The 16,540-nt window shown below is 48.8% G+C and overlaps 1 long non-coding RNA gene across 1 annotated transcript; it reads left to right on the top strand.

Annotated features, from left to right (window-relative positions):
* Window positions 1-1,974: 1,974 nt before the first annotated feature.
* LOC116091919 lies at window positions 1,975-2,975 on the top strand. Its single transcript, XR_004119108.1, has 2 exons — window positions 1,975-2,061; window positions 2,682-2,975. It is a non-coding gene; the product is annotated as an uncharacterized LOC116091919 (long non-coding RNA).
* The last annotated feature ends 13,565 nt before the right edge of the window (window positions 2,976-16,540 follow it).

Below are 16,540 nucleotides of genomic sequence, written 5' to 3'. Positions count from 1 at the left end.
GATCTTAGTAAGCTAGGGTCACCCTGGTGACCTTACTGTATCTTTATATGACTATAAAAACAAAATAAGGTCACATCTGGGGGCCTAGGGCTAGGTCCCCAACACAACCTACTTTAGGGGTGCACAGTTCAACCGCTAACTCTCTGTAAGCTAAGAGAGCCAGAGAGTGAGTGGGTAAGTTTTCAGACCCAGGCTTAACATCACGTCCTCAGGGCACAGCTCCATCTATCTTGTCTCCACTGCACACCCTGGCTGAGGTCAGGATGGGTGCTCATGGCTGGGCTGGAGGATATGAGAGCTCTTCAGAATCCCCAAGCCGGGGCTAGCTGGAGGTCTGTGCACCGCAGACAGACTGGGGACTAGCCCTGGCTAATGTTGCAGATGGGAAAAACTGAGGTTAGCTTCAGGTCACAAGGATAGTAGTGGATGAGCTGGGCTTGGACAGGAGTTGCTGACACTGGCTCCTATGGCCACGCAGCCTGGGATCATTGCTCTGCATCCTACTGCACTAATCGTGACACATAGCCTCTGTGTCTCATTGCCTCCTGTCTCTGGCTCTACTTCAGCCCAGATAACCTTGACCTGCATGGGCTTTATGGCCTCTAAGATCATCCAAGAGCCCTCCTCTACTCTTGCTTATCAGCCGTGGTTTCCCCGGCTGCCTCCTCCTGGCTCCTCCTGTCCCTCTCCCCAACACCTTCCCACAAGCTCCCAGGGCCTCTTTGCAGATAAAGACTTAGGAGTTCAGAGACCTTGTGATTTGTCCAACATTGAGAGTCCAGACCCCAGGGCTTGGCTCACAGGAACCCAAATCATTCTGTCTGGTCTTTTGAACTTCCAAGGAGAAGGGAGAGGGGACCCCTGCCTCCATTTTCAGTCTGCTGTGCTGTGTATATGTAACAGTGGCTTGAATCAGAGAGGATACCTTATGGGGGATTAGGGGGACGGGGCTAAAGATTGTATTCAGTTGAAAGAGAGCTGCCCTAGTGTTCAGGAAGCCCGGGCTTCCATCCCCAGCACCCAATAAGCCAGGGCTCATCCCAAGGATGGGCAAACCAGTCTGTCTGGTCTTTCAAGCTCTGAAAAGGAGCAGGCACATTTGCTCATCCTATGATTCTAACACTTGGGAGGAGGAAGAAGGTCAATTTCTGCTAAATAGAGAATTTCAGGCTATCCTGAGCTACAAAAGACTCTGTCTCACAAAAAAAGGGGGGGCAGGAAAAAAAAAAACAAAAAGAGAATGAGAGGAGGGAGGAAGGGAGGGAGGGAAAAAAACCAAAGAAACCAAAAAAGAAAGAGTCCATGAAGGCAGAGCCTGCTGCAATAACAGCCTATGAACACTAGAGGGCAGAGGACAACAGAAACCTAGTCTAGAATGTACTAATGGCAAGGTGTGTGGAGACTCAGATGCGGTAACAGGGATGACAAGATGTGAGTCCCAAGGCTTGCCCTTTGTGACAACTACTTCATTTTGTCCTCACAGCAAAACCAGAAATGAGGAGTCTTAGTAAGTAAGATGCCCACTTTACAGTGAGAAACAGAAGCTCGATGTTAAGTGGGCCCTTGCAGTTCGCCCCATCAGAAACCAGAGGCTGGGAGGTTGAACTTGGCTCTGGCTTTATAGCCCATATGTTGTCTTCTCCTCCACCTCACCTTTTCCCATCTTCCCTCCCAGGTCCCTTTCAGGTGGATCTCTAAAGCCCTGAGATCTATAAAGGACTGCTTAAGGGTGGGGAGGGAAGTCTATCCCTATGACTCCTAGAGAAGATGGGCTCTGGGGCAGCAGGGAGTTGAGGGAGGGGAGAAATGAGGAAGCAGCCAGGAGCTGTGGGACTAGCTATGGATTCAGGGAGGCCCTGTCTGGAAGTCCTTCTGAATGGCCCCTGGCAGAGCTGATCCCTGGGAACTGGCCAGGGCTATTAATACACTGCTGAGTCAGGGGGCTCTTGAGTTGCAATATCACAAGACATAGCAGGGTATGTCTTGGTAGCTGGGACACTCCTGACTCCAGTGCCTCCTCCCTCCCACCTGCACTGTCCACCCCAGGCTGTGCCCTCTGTGGTAAGTGGCAGCCAGTGCCCTGCTTGGGGCTGTCCTCAGAGAGTGTTCTTAAGTGCTGGTGCTGAGCTACAAGGGTTATTATAAAATTTGCTTTGGGGAGGGCCTGCAGTGTGCTCATCCCGGTCTGGGAAGCCAGGGCTCCTACGATTCAATTCATCACTTGCCTACACAGGGCCCCAGTCATAGCCGAGTAGTCTCTACTAGGGGCCCTGTGTTTAAGCTATTGAAGGCATGCAGGGTTAGCTTCCAGAGACTCTGGCTGCTCTGCGTGGGCACCGGCTGATGGGGCAAGGAACCCACATGAGGGAAGCTAAGACAGTTGATGGGCAGCAGAGAAGATAGCAGATGAGAGGAAGGACTGAGGGACGGGATCTGACAGAGAGAGACTCTCAGCTCTGGCTCTTTGGCCTTTGTAACCGTTTCTGTCCCAGATTCCAGGAGCCTCCCCAGGTCTGTGCCACCTTTCTGGCATGGCTGTCACAGGCTTCTACATGACCTTGTAAGAAAAGGCTCCCTCCTTGACCACCTGACCATCGGAATTCCAACTTTATGCTCTGAAGAGTTTTGGGGGGCACGAGGCTCCATTTTGAGCATAAAACCCATACCTACTGTCTCCTCAGGATGGCGATACTGACACCTACAGGACAAAGCCATCTGCTCCTAAGGGATGAGATGGCTTTGAGCTCAAGTCTAAACTGCTTCTGGAGCTGATACTCACATATCCACCCGTTCATCATCATCATCATCATCATCATCATCATCATCATCATCATCCTTCTCCTCCTCCTCCTTATCATCATCATCATCATCTCAATCACCACCACCACCATCACCATCACCATCATTACCATTATTATGATAATGTAATAATTATTATCTTTGAAACCTAGGCTAACCTTAAATCCACTATGCAGCCAAGGATGATTGAATGTCTGATCCTTTGGTCTCCAGCTCCTGAGTGCTGTCTTATGAAATGCTAGGGATCAAACCTAGGGTTTCATGTACACTCTGTTAACTAAGCTATACCCAGCCCTCTTTATTTATTTACTTATTTGTTTATTTTGGTTTTTTGAGACATGGTTCCTCAGTGTGACCAGCTCTGGCTGTCCTGGACTCGATTTTGTAGACCAGGCTGGCCTTGAACTCACAGAGATTTGCTTGCTTCTACATACCGAGTGCTAGGAGTAAAGGTATGCACCATCATATCAGGCTCACTATGTAGCTCAGGATAGTCTCAAACTTGAGCTCATTCTGCCTCTGCTGCCCAAGTGCTGTGATTCCAGGCCTGTCCCAGCAGGCCCAGCAGATCGCATGCTGTGCCTTTCCCTGTGGGAGCTGTGGGATTTGATCAAGGGTTAGAGGCTGCATACACCTGGCATGTTCCTCCTCTTGCAGCCTTGGCCTCTCCCACTGGGACACTCTGGGGGCTTTTCCTTCCTCCCGCTCCTCCTTCCACACCAGAGAACACAGCCTGTGCTAAGCTCCCAACACATGTGTGACCAGGTCTGGGACCCTTTCTCTGGTCCAAGGCCCCTGCAGAGAACCCTTATCAACCAACCCCACACATCCCTGAGTGCCTGGGACGGGCAGCCAACCCCGATCCCAGCCCTTTATAAACCCTGTTATCAGGAGACACATTCCAACCCACGCTCACCCCCCCTGTGCTGGGTAAGATAGAGCCTGTAGTCTTCCGGCCAAGTGGGAAGGGGCACCAGGGGAAACATGGGTTATCTCAGCAGGAAGCGACACTGCAGAGCTGTTTCTTCAGACAGCTTGAGAAAACACGTTGGGGTCGGCCTTGCCGGGGTCAGGCTTCCGTCTGGAGTGGGACTGGCTAGCTGAGGACCCCTGCTAGGGCAGAAGCCAGGAGGCTGAAAACCTGTTCCCAGGAGCCAGGAGATGGTTCCCCAGATGTGAGGAGGGTCCCTAACACCTTTATAGGCCTCTGGTTCTCCCCTAAGCCAAGGAAGCACCTGGTTTGTAGGAGGGCTTCTCTGCATAGCTACTGAGAAGGAACAGAGAGGAGGTTGCCTCTTCACACAGTAGCCTGTGGCAAAGACCAAATGTGTGTTGTGTAATCTATGGCAAGCATAACCCATCACTGGTGACCTGCAGGGCTAGGGAGTGGAAGGTTTGAGACGAGATTTAGGAGGCTAAACCTTCCTGCTTCTGCTGAGACTCCATTTTTCCTTTCCTTTCATTCCCTTTCTTCTCTCTCTCTCTCTCTCTCTCTCTCTGTCTCTCTCTCTCTGTCTCTCTGTCTCTCTCTTTCTCTCTCTCTTTCTTTCTTCCTTTCTTCTTCTTCTTCTTCTTCTTTTTTTTTTTTTTGGTTTTTCAAGACAGGGTTTCTCTGTGTAGCCCTGGCTGTCCTGGAACTCACTCTGTAGACCAGGCTGGCCTCGAACTCAAAAATCCACCTGCCTCTGCCTCCCAAGTGCTGGGATTAAAGGCATGTGCCACCACCACCCAGCTTCTTCCTTTCTTTTGACAGGGTCTCACTTATGTTGTTCTATCTGTTCTGGTCTACAGAGTTGGTCTCACTCTGTAGACCAGGCTGGCCTTGAACCCACAGAGATCTACCTGTCTTAGGTGGCATATCTTGAAGGGCTTATTAGAGTCTAGGACCTAGGCTGGATGTGGTGGCACATACCTATAATCCCAACTTGAGAGGCAAAGGCAGATACCTCTGTGAATTAGAGGTCAGCCTGGCCTACGTAACAAGTTGAGTAAATCCAGGGAGACATAGCAAGACCCTGTTTGGGGGGTGGTGGTGAGGCTGACACATAGTAGGCACCTCTGAAAGCCTCTTCTATATACACAGAAACACTTAGAGAGCTGGGTGTGTTGATGCACACCTATATATAGTCTGAGCACTTAAAAGGTAAAAGGATTAAGAGTAGCCGGGCGGTGGTGGCCCACGCCTTTAATCCCAGCACTTGGGAGGCAGAGGCAGGTGGATTTCTGAGTTCGAGACCAGCCTGGTCTACAGAGTGAGTTCCAGGACAGCCAAGAGAAACCCTGTCTCGAAAAACCAAAAAAAAAAAAAAAAAAAAAAACCAGGCTGGCCTTGAACTCAGAAATCCACCTCCCTCCGCCTCCCAAGTGGTGGGACCCCTTTAACTTTTTAAAATTGTATTTTTAATTATGTGTATGATTGTGTATATTTGTGTGAGTATGTAACTCCACCTGTCACTCCAGCTCCAGGGGATCTAATGCCCTCTTCTGGCCTCTGGGGCCATGGAGACCCATCTACACACCCCCCACTATACTGCAGGTGAGCCTTCTAGACCTTGCACTTGTACCAAAGGTCCTCAGGCCCGCCTTCCTTGGCCCCGCCTTCCAGCTCTCAGGTGTTCAGAAGCAGCAGACCAGAAGGAGGCGAAGGCATAGGTCAGTCTGGCACAGATAGCCCCCAAGACTCCCTGCAGGTCTGCCGGCAAGGTCGCATGGGGGAAGAGGAAAGCATAGGAGAAAGATAGGAAGAAAGCTGCCTGGGTCACCCAGTGTGGCAGCACACAACCTAAGTGACAGATGCTAAGCAAGCAAGAATGGGGTTTGTGTGTCTAGAGTGAAATGTGGGCACGGAGGTCCTAGGGTGCAGAGGTACAACATGGAACCAGACTGCTGGAGTATCCAGGTGGGCTGGGATGCTGTAGGCCTGGTTCCTATGGCAACCATGGTATGGAGGGGTTTAAGCATCAGGCAGAAGCTCAGTGTGCCTTTCTGAAGGCAAGTACCAAAAGGAGCTCTAAGTCAACTGGAGCCATGACCTCATGAACAGAGATGAATTTACACATAAAAGCAAGCCCGCTGAGGTCATTGAGGTGAGAGGTGAGATCCGGGAAGGGCTGAAGATACTTAAGGGACAGCACTGATTGGGAACACGGATCAGTCAGTGTATCACCTATGCTATGACATCAAGGTGCCAGGAGATAAAGCTGACAAAAGGAACTCAGGAAAGGACAGACACACACTTGTGTGTGTGTTTGCTTGTATGCATGTTCATGTCTGTGGGTGCTCATGTATGTATGTAAATATAGAAACCAGAGGTCAATCCTAGGTTCATTCTTTCTTTTCTTTTCTTTCTTTCTTTCTTTCTTTCTTTCTTTCTTTCTTTCTTCTTCCTTTCTTTCTTTCTTTGTCTTTCTTTCTTCCTTCCTTCCTTTCTTTCTTTCTTTCTTTCTTTCTTTCTTTCTTTCTTTCTTTCTTTCTTTGTGTGCGTGGTGTACATGTATGTATATTCACATGTGTATGGGCAGATGTGTGTGTGTGTGGCTGTGCATGCATGTGTGTGTAAGTATTATATAGAGGCTCAAGGTTTCTTGATTGCTGTCTACTTCATTCGTGAACTAGTCAGGCCCAGAGCCTGCAGAAATGGCTAGTGTGTCTCAGTAGCCTGTGCCAGGGATTTCCCCATCTCGGCCTTACAGGGATCTACTTTAACCACCTTTACCCAGTATCACACGGGTTTTATGCTTGCATAGCACAGAGCCATTTCCCAGCCCTTAGTTTTTAAGACCAGGTCTCTCAGCCGGGTGGTGGTGGCTCACGCCTTTAATCCCAGCACTTGGGAGTCAGAGGCAGATGGATTTCTGAGTTTGAGGCCAGCCTGGTCTACAGAATGAGTTTCAGGACAGCTACGGTTACACAGAGAAACCCTGTAATGAAAAAAAAAAGTTTAAGGTTTAAATAAATTACAAAGATCTAAAAATAAATTATAAACATCTGAGGATATAAAAAGTCTAAACAAGGTTATGACAAATTATAAACAATCATAATATAAGGGAGTTGAAAAATATTGTGACTTGGATCCACATTGGATTTCACCTCTCTAAAGGACTCTAGGGTAAGAACACCTGTCAACCAACAGCCTAAGCTCCCCTGCCTTTTGGTGACTCCCAGGGGAAGCTCCAAATATAAAAAATTTCTTTTAAGATCTTCAAGTTCTGTCCCTAGCCTATATGTGTCTTGGCAGAGTTCCACTCAGCTGGGAGACACATCCAGAAATCAGATGCAGGCTATAAACTACTCCAAAGGTGATTTACACTATGCCAGCCTCAGAAAGTTCTACAACACCAGAAAGCCTTGGACTCGCTGAAAGCTGACATGGACCTGTCCAGCGGATGAGACTGCTCCTTGTCTCTTCAGCTGGGTCATTGAACCTGATGCTTTTGATAAGTGTCCCATTGCCTGAATCCCTTCCTTCCTGGGCCCCAACAAGGGAGTCCTAATTTCAGCAAGAAGTAGTTACAGAGAAGTTGTCACCCCTTGTCCTCAACAGTAGGCTGGAATATTAGGACGGAGGAAATTCCTAGCCAAACGGGACAAAGAGCTGTCTATGTAAACTATTGGCATACCACAAGTATATGGACTTAAAATATTTGTTCTAGTTATGCTAACGAAACAGGTATAACATGTGAATGAGCAATTCATCTTTTGATACATTATAAAGTGCCACCCCCCCGCCAGCTCCAGATAAAGAAGCTACGACCCTATCAAGGATTTAACAGGGACTCAAAAGACAAGGAGGAGATGAAGAACCAGCCTGCCTCCAGTCTTGGGTTTAAAAGCCATCTTATAGTAAAGACAATCTAGACTCAATCCTTTCTGATTAAACCTCCGATTGGAGGCTTAGATGGCTATAGATGGCCATAGATGGCTATGCTCCATCTATAACCTTAACTACAAATGGTTCTGCATGGCCTGATCCAGGAATGGCAATCATGTCTTTGTTCCAAAAAGTTGTTTATGACCATCCTGCAACCCCACCTTTGTTTCAAAAGGACCACCTTTGACTGACACTACCTGTTGTTAGGGAGACCTTGCTCTGCCCACCTTGCAACCATGTCTTTGAGGAGGTCATTTGTTCTGCCCCTGTAACCCTGTAACCCCACCAAATCCCCCATTTGGAGACTCCCTACCCCTGAGCTCTCAAACCCTTGCCTTCCTCACACTTGACTTCTCCAGCCCCGCCCTAGGAGCCGTGTACAGTTAAAAAGCTTGCTTTAATCAATTGTTTGTTTTTTTAAATTAAGAGGTTTTTCGTTTGTTTGTTTTAAAGATTTATTTATTTATTTTATGTATATGAGTACACTATAGCTGTACAGATGGTTGTAAGCCATCATGGGTTGCTGGGAATTGAACTCAGGACCTCTGCTTGGCTCTGCTCGCTTCGGCCCAAAGATTTATTTATTTATTATATGTAACTACACTGTAGCTGTCTTCAGACACACCAGAAAAGGGCGATAGATCTCATTACAGATGGTTGTGAGCCACCATGTGGTTGCTGGGATTTGAACTCAGGTCCTTCGGAAGAGCAGTCAGTGCTCTTACCCACTGAGCCATCTCACCAGCCCTGGGTGGGTAATCTTTCTCCTCTCCTCTTTGGGGTTAATAATACATGCAGACAAAACATCTACACACTGAAATTTATAAGACAACAACAAAAACTACAAACAAAAAATACCTAGACAAGCCCCGACCTGGCCACCACGAGTCAAAAGCATCACATCCGATTGTTGGTGAAGAAACAGTTCAGAAAGTGGGAAGCAAAGCACATCACAAAACTCTATGCAGTTTGTGCTGTTGTTCAAAAATTGTCTGCACTTTTACAAACGCAGAGAAAAGAAAAAGACGCTGGAAACGACTAATGAAAATATTTTTGCTGCTGGTGTTCCTGTGTAGATTTTATTGTTTTTTAATAATGAAAAAGAACTGTGTGTAACCAAAACACATAATAATAAGCTGATGGTTGGGTCATTTTTTGAAGAAATTCTCCCTGTTCCTCCCGAGACTCTCAAGAGACTGGTTGCACATCTGCAGGCCCAAGGCACACAGCTAATAGAATTTCTTTCTTCTAGGAGAGGGAGAGGAGGTGAGCCAGTTCATCCCAGAGGCCAGAGTTCCTCACTGGGATTCCCTGACTCTAACTAAGATTGGGGTTCCCCAGGGCCCTGCTCACAGGCATGCCTCTGCCACCCCTCCTGGGTGGAAGGTCGGTGGTGCAGGCAGAGATCCCACACACGCTGTCCTCACAGCAGAAGCAACGGAGCAGAGGCCGAGGTAGCTTCAGGACTCCAGATGTTCCTCTCCTGAATCTCAGATGGATTCCCCACTCCAGGCTGGTCCTCCGGTAGGCCTGGGGAAATGGGGAGGCAGAGCTGCTGCCAGACTGCACAGCTGGGCTGCTGGTGGGAGGGGTTTTCTCTGGGCTCAGCAGACAGACCTACAACTCTCCTGGAAGACTATCGCTTTCCCATCAGCAAGCCTCATCCTGGGGCCAGGTTTCCTTTCTTGTTTTTCTTCTTTTCTTTTCTTTTCTTTTTTTCTTCTCTTCTTTCTTTTTCTCTGTGTCTTTCTTACTCTGTGTCTCTGCCTCTGCCTCTGTCTCTGTCTCTGTCTGTCTGTCTCTCTCTTTCTCTCTCTCTCTCTCTGAGACTGAGTCACACAGAGTAGCTTTGGCTGGCCTAGAACTTACTATGTATGTAGACCAGGCTGGCCTTGAGCTCAGAAATCTTTCTGCTTCAGCTCTAGTGCTGGAATTAAAGGCATGAACAACCAGGGCCATCTTTCTTTCTGTTTGGTTAAAAATTAGAAAAAAAGTCTACTTATTTATTTATCTATTTATTTAGTTGGTGTACTCGTATGTTCCAATATACTGTGGCATACTTGTGGAAGTCAGAGGACAACTTGCACGGGGTGGCTCTGTCCTTCCACCATGTGAGGTCTGGGGAACAAACTCAGGAAAGTGGGGGAAAGTGCTTTTACCCACTGAAGCATTGTGCCAGCTTTGGGGCCGGGTTACTGAAAGCTATAAGTCAATATCTGGGGTTCCGTGGGCTGGGAGAGCAGCAGTGAGCCAAGGACCAGACTTTGAAATTCCCCTGGCAAAATAGCTGGGCTTGGTGACCCTAGTGGTTTTAGGATTGCGATGTGTATGATACGTATACATGAGCATTGTCAGATAAAACAGGGGGCACTTGAGCTCAGGATGTAGCTCTGTTGGTAGATGGCATACCTGGCATGCATGAGGCCTTCGGTTCAATTCCTAGCACAGCATAAAGCAGGCATGGAGGCAGATGCTGTTTCCCAGCTCTGCAGGCCTAGAGATAAGAGGATCAGAAGTTCAAGGTCAGCTTTGGCTACACAGGGAGCTGGAGGCCAGTCTGAGGTCCATGAGACCCTGTCTCAAACAAAAGGAGGACACTGAGTTGAATTTGAACTTTACATAAGTGAGTTGTTTTTTTATTTTTATTTTATTTTATTTGTTTTGTTTTGTTTTTTGAGACAGGGTTTCTCTGTATAGCTCTGGATGTCCTGGAACTCACTCTGTAGACCAGGCTGGCCTTGAACTCAGAAATCTGCCTGCCTCTGCCTCCCAAGTGCTGGGATTAAAGTCATGCGCCACCACCTCCCCGTGCTAGTTGTTTTTTTAGTGTGTGCTCCACACTTAACAACTGGTTTTTTATTTGCTAAATCTGTCAAGGAGCTAAGAATGCATGCAAACCTGCATCTGCAATAATGTGCACAAGTGTGAACATGTACATTAGCGCAGCAGCGTGAATGTGTAAGTGTGGGTGGCTTTAAAGATACGTGTCCAGAAATACATGTGCACAAGTAAAAGGCCTAGGGTTTCCCAGTGTTTTTGTATGATGTGCATATACATGTGTATTTCTCTTTAAGCATAAACACAAACTCACATCCACACCTACCTGCATGTAAACCCTAACACATGAAGAATTAGACACAGGACAATGATCCCTGTGCAGAACATGCATGTGAGTTTACATAAGAAACCCAGGGCCCTCAGCCAGCTATGCCGCATGTATGTGGGTGTGTCTGGGGGAGTGTGGGGAGACTGGAGGACAGCAGGACTGAGTTGCTGCAGCATGGGGTCAGCTCAGCCCCATAACTGACCCTCCCTGACTGGGATATCTTTTCCCCAAGCAAGGAAAAGTCAGGTGGAGGAGAACCAGCCACGGCTGGTGTGGGCTGGTGAGGGCCACACGCACACACTGGTTACGTAAATGCTGTGGTCCCAGCAGTGACCAGATGTTCAGACCTTGCTGAGCCAGATGGCAGTGGATCCTGAGATTGTGGGATTTTCTAGTTCCTGCTGTTCCCTCCCTTGTCCCTTCTGAGTCTTCCATTCCTAATTCACGCGGCATTTACATCAGGTAGCCACCTTCTCTCTTTGTCTTACATGGTGGCTTTCTGTGGGTGTCTCTGACTTTTTTTTTTTAATATTGTTTGCTTTGTGTGTGTGTGTGTGTGTGTGTGTGTGTGTAAGAGGGATACATGTTGTGTGTGGCAGGTGTGTGTGCATGTGTGTTTGTGTGTAGAGGCCAGAGGTCAACCTTCAGTACTATTCACTAATTTTGTTTTAAGTTGCCGGACAGTGGGGGCATACCTTTAATCCCAGCACTTAGGAGGCAGAGGCAGGTGGATTTCTGAGTTCAAGGCCAGCCAGGGCTACAGAGAAACCCTGTCTCAAAAAACAAAAAAAAAAATTTTTTCGTTTTAAGTCAGGGTCTCTCACTGGTACCTGGGGCTCCTTGACTAAACTAAACAAGCTGATCCCAGAACCCTAGGGATGGGGTATCCTTGTCTCTGTTTGCTCAGTGCTCAGGGATGTCTAAGCACTTGGATTTAATTTTTATGTGAGTTCTGGGGATTGAATGTAGGTCTTTGGGCTTGCCTGGCAAACTCCCTATTTCCCCAGCTCAGCTTTTTCATTTTGTTTTGACCCAGGGTCACACTATGTAGCTCTGGATGTCCTGGAGCCCAAGGCATAGACCAGGCTGACCTTGAACTCACAGAGACCCACCTGCCTCTGCCTTTTCTTGGGGTTAAAGGCGTACGCCACCAAAGCTGTGCTTTTGTTTTTTGAGACAAATTCTTCCTCTGTGGCCCAGGGTGGCTTAGAACTTCACGATTCTCCTGCTTCAGCCTCCTGAGGGTTGGAGGGACAGGTGTGCAGGGTTGTGCATGGAGATGTCTGTGGTCTAACTTTCTCTTTTCTAAGGATACTGTCAGTTGGAGGAAGACCACTTGGCCATCTCTCTCCAAACTCATTCCCACTCTGAGGCCTCAGATCAGAGCTCCAGCGTTCGAGTCAACCCACAGACCCCTGGCCTATTTACTCTTGATAGGTTTTTCTCCCAGCTCTACCAATGTCACCATGCCAGCTGAGAGTGCACAGGGGTGGGGGTGGGGCTTCAGCTCCCTGCACTTCACACTGACAAACTCGAACTTTACTAAAGATCAGATGGGATCTCTGTCCCAAGAGTTCAGGGGTGACGTCCTCAGTCCTAGCTCTACTATGAAAGGAAGGGTTAGGTCACACATCTCTGTCACTCAGCCCTTTTGTTATCTCCTGACCCAGAACCGAGGAGCCAGCAGGTTGACCCGGAGGGTCAGGGTCTGGAGTGTCTGGGGTCTTGAGGAAACTTCATCACCTCTGGGCCTCACTTTCCATATCTGTGAAATGGGGCCCTGGACCCCATGATTCTAGAGATCTCATGCTTTGCTGGTTGTTGGGTATTTGGGGAAAATGGAATTGAAGCTAGTGACCTCTTCAGTAGCTGCGGGCAACAGGGGTGGGAGAAGCCCTGCGGTGTCCCCTATCTGCTTCCTGTGGCCACATAACAGATCTCCATAATCTTAGTGGCTTAAAGTCACACACGTCTGCCCTGCTGCTCTGTGGGACAGAAGTCCATAGCAGTCTTGATGGGCCAGAAGGAGGTGCTGTCTGCACGCTCCTTCCCAGCTCCCTCTGTGGCTTATGACCTTTCATGACCTCCCTCCTGCACCTCAACTCTGTCAAGCCAGCACCTTCTCTCTTCTGAGTGCTCCAAGCTCTCCCTTATAATTCCCTTCCACTTCAAGGGTCCTTGTGACCCGTAGGCTTCTCGAGATATCCCCCTGTCCGTTTGTCGGCTGCTCGTGTTCCATCTGCTGCCCTGTCCTCTTGGAGCAACTGTAGCAGAACACCCAGGCCAAGGAGTTGGTAAACAACAGAAATGTCTTCCTCAGGTTTGGAAGCTGCTGCATTCAGAGTCAGATGCTGGTGAGGGTGGGGCTAGGCTGCAGATGTTGACCTTCCTGCATCCTTCACAGTATTCAAAGGTTGTGTCTCCCTGGGGTCCATTTACCTAGGTTTTGCCCTCAGGGGCTCATGATTTCTTTTTTTTTTTTTGTTTTTTTGTCTTTTTGTTTTTTTGCTTTTTTGTTTTTTTTTCTGAGACAGGGTTTCTCTGTATAGCCCTGTCTGTCCTGAAACTCACTCTGTAGACCAGGCTGGCCTCAAACTCAGAAATCTGCCTGCCTCTGCCTCCAAAGTGCTGGGATTAAAGGGGTGCGCCACCACCGCCCAGCTCATGATTTCTTTGAAGCTTCCTCCCAATGTTGCCACACTGTGGTTGGGATTCTAACACACAAATTTGTGGGAAACACAAATTCTACCTCTATAGACCCATATCATGTGACATAGTTACAAGTTCTGGGATTAAGGTGTGGTGGATGGGGCTGCAGAGATGGCTCAGTGGTTAAGAGCACTGGCTGCTCTTCTAGAGGTCCTGAGTTCAACTTCCAGCAACCACATGGTGGCTCACAACCATCTGTAATGGGATCCAATGCCCTCTTCTGGGAAGACAGCAACAATGTACTCACATACATAAAACAAATAAATCGCTGGGCAGTGGTGGCACACGCCTTTAATCCCAGCACTTGGGAGGCAGAGGCAGGAGGATTTCTGAGTTCAAGGCCAGCCTGGTCTACAGAGTGAGTTCCAGGACAGCCAGGGCTACACAGAGAAACCCTGTCTTGACCCCCCCCCAAAAAAAACCCCAAAACAAAACAAAAACAAAACCAACCAACTAAACAAAAAAACCCAAATAAATCTTAAAAAAAGATGTGGTGGGCACTGGGGCCAATTATTTTGAGTTGACAGCACCATGTCCTAGAGCCATTAGGCATACTCCCCAACATCTGCCTGGAGCTTAGGCACACATCTAGGTTCACCTTCCCTGTAGGCCCAAGCTGCTACTCTGTCCAGGTCTTTATAGTGACCTGGTGAGACCCAGAGGGATTGATGTCCTTACAGTGTGTCATAGCCTGAGTGTTCAGAGATGCCCTTGACCATCTCACTTTCTGGCCTCCATCTCCCAAGTGCTGGGATTATAGCCACCATGCCCAGTGTGTGCAGAGCTGGGGGTTGAGCGCAGGCTCTGTGTATGCTAGGCAAGAGTACCCACCAAGCTACAGCTTGGTGCTATTTCCTGCTTATCGTCAGAGTCCATTAGACCTTCACAGACTCTGCTCAGGGAGTCAAATGGCAATACGCTTGCCTTGTATTTCGTGTTGGTGGGCTCTGGGCTCCTGTTTTATGTTCTGTGATGTAGTCACTACAACCTGACAGCTGAGGTATCAGACAAGTGATGCTGGCTGGGTGGGATGGGAGAGAAGATACCAAGGAGGCAGGAGGGCAGAGCAAGACTCAGGGCTAGCCGGGCGGTGGTGGTGTGCACCTTTAATCCCAGCACTTGGGAGGCAGAGGCAGGTGGATTTCTGAGTTTGAGTCCAGCCTGGTGTACAGAGTGAGTTCCAAGACAGCCAGGGCTACACAGAGAAACCCTGTCTTGAAAATCCAAAAAATAAAATAAAATAAAATAAAATAAAAATACCAAGACTCAGGGCTGACCCTGGGCTCTGGTAGAACAGCCTCGTGCAGAGACACTGCTGGGTCTAGGTCTATGGTGCCTAGAGTTGGGGGGGCATGAGGTGGCAGTGAAGAAGGGTAGAGGAGGTATCAAGTTTATGGAGCCTTCTGGGGGCTATGGAGAGACTGTTCAACCTTGCTACCAGCACAGTCAGTGTCCAGGCAGGATGGGACCCATGAGGTCAGGATGATCTCAGTGGACATGGTGATGCAGTAGGACTTCCATTTCTGTTTTTAGAAAAAGAAGGAAAAACTCAAAAAGCCAGGTATAGTGACACAGGTCAGTGATAATAGCACCTGGGAGTCTGAGTGAGGAAGATTGCAAGTTCAAGGCCAACCTGGGCAATTCAGCAAGACCTTGTCTTAAAATAAGTAAAAATAGATGTATGCGATGGTAGAGAGTGTGTCTGGCTTGTGGGAAGCTGTTGGTTTGACATTCAACGTTGCAAAATCAGAAGGCAGGAGACAGTAGTCAGCCCCTCCTTGGGTGCAGTCACCATTCCCAGAAGGGTACACGCTTTCTGTCTCTGTCCCTGACTAGGGGGCATGCAGCTGTCAACAACCACCTGCCACCTGCCATCTACTGACCTCACCCAGGCTCTCTCTAGGAGCATTGTAGACGTGGGGTTCCAGAAGGGACAGCTGTCTCTTCTCTGTTCCCTTTCTGTTTCTCCCCTGAGAATCTGTGCTGTGTACCAGGGTGACATCTCCTCCACAGCCCTGGGCCTCCATAGTCGGGAGCCACTGGAGTAGCCACCTCCACTTATAGTGGAGTGTAAGCGGGACCAAGTCCAGAGACAGCCAGGTCAGACTCTGTGATGGACACTGAACCCAGACTGTGTCAAGCTCCCACATGGCGGGAACTGCTGAACTACTCAACAGTCCATGGGGACCAATGCCATTGTCTCCAGCAGGTGAGGACACCAGGGCTTGGGTGGACGCACGGCACAGCTGCTGCTGCCATCACACAGGATGTGGCTCCAGGCAGTGGCTGGCCACGTTCCCATCTGCCTCTCCAGCTTTCTTCATTCCCATCAGGAACTTTGGCACCCGTTCGCCTCAGGATGTCTTCCCTCTTCTGAAGACTATCTAACATCACTCCATGACCCTTCAGAGGTGGCCTCCCTGGGCCATGTCCTTCCAGGAGCTGTGGTCCCTGGAGGGAGGCAGAAGCCCATCCTAACCCATTCCTGGCTCTGCTGTGTTGGATGATCCCAGAGTGGGAGTGAGAAGAGAAGACGCCTTCTGCTCAGCACCCTGCCAGGCACTCCCAGCGCCCATGGGAATGCGCAGAGGTATTTTAAAGATGCTGGAACCAGCCGAGATTCAAGGTTAGATGAGGCTTTTCAGTATGATGGTACTGCTGGTACCTGCTGCTTTGGACTATCTTCAGGATAAGCAGGTCAAAGACCTCCTGCACCCCAGTGTAACTGGAGACATGGAGGCTCCATAGGGCTAGGGGGCCTTGGGAGGGCAAGTGGGGTCTTTGGAGGGAAGATGGGGCCTTTGAACCTAGCACATAGGAAGTAGGACAGCTAGAGAGTCCTACTATACAGTGAGACCCTGTCTCAAAAAAAAGTATTTACATGAGGTCACACTGGAGGAGGGGCTGAGACAACATGATTTCTAAGATGAGAGAACGGGGGTGACAGAAACATACATGGGCTTGAGAAGAGGATCATGGGATGGTGGAGGCATAGAGAGATGTGGCTGATGCCTCAGAGCATAAAGGATGTGCAGCCACCTCCACTTGTTAAGAGT

The sequence above is a fragment of the Mastomys coucha genome, unplaced genomic scaffold, assembly GCF_008632895.1.
Source record: "Mastomys coucha isolate ucsf_1 unplaced genomic scaffold, UCSF_Mcou_1 pScaffold15, whole genome shotgun sequence".
NCBI classification, from domain to species: domain Eukaryota; kingdom Metazoa; phylum Chordata; class Mammalia; order Rodentia; family Muridae; genus Mastomys; species Mastomys coucha.
This window is presented reverse-complemented; position numbering and strand designations above follow the sequence as displayed.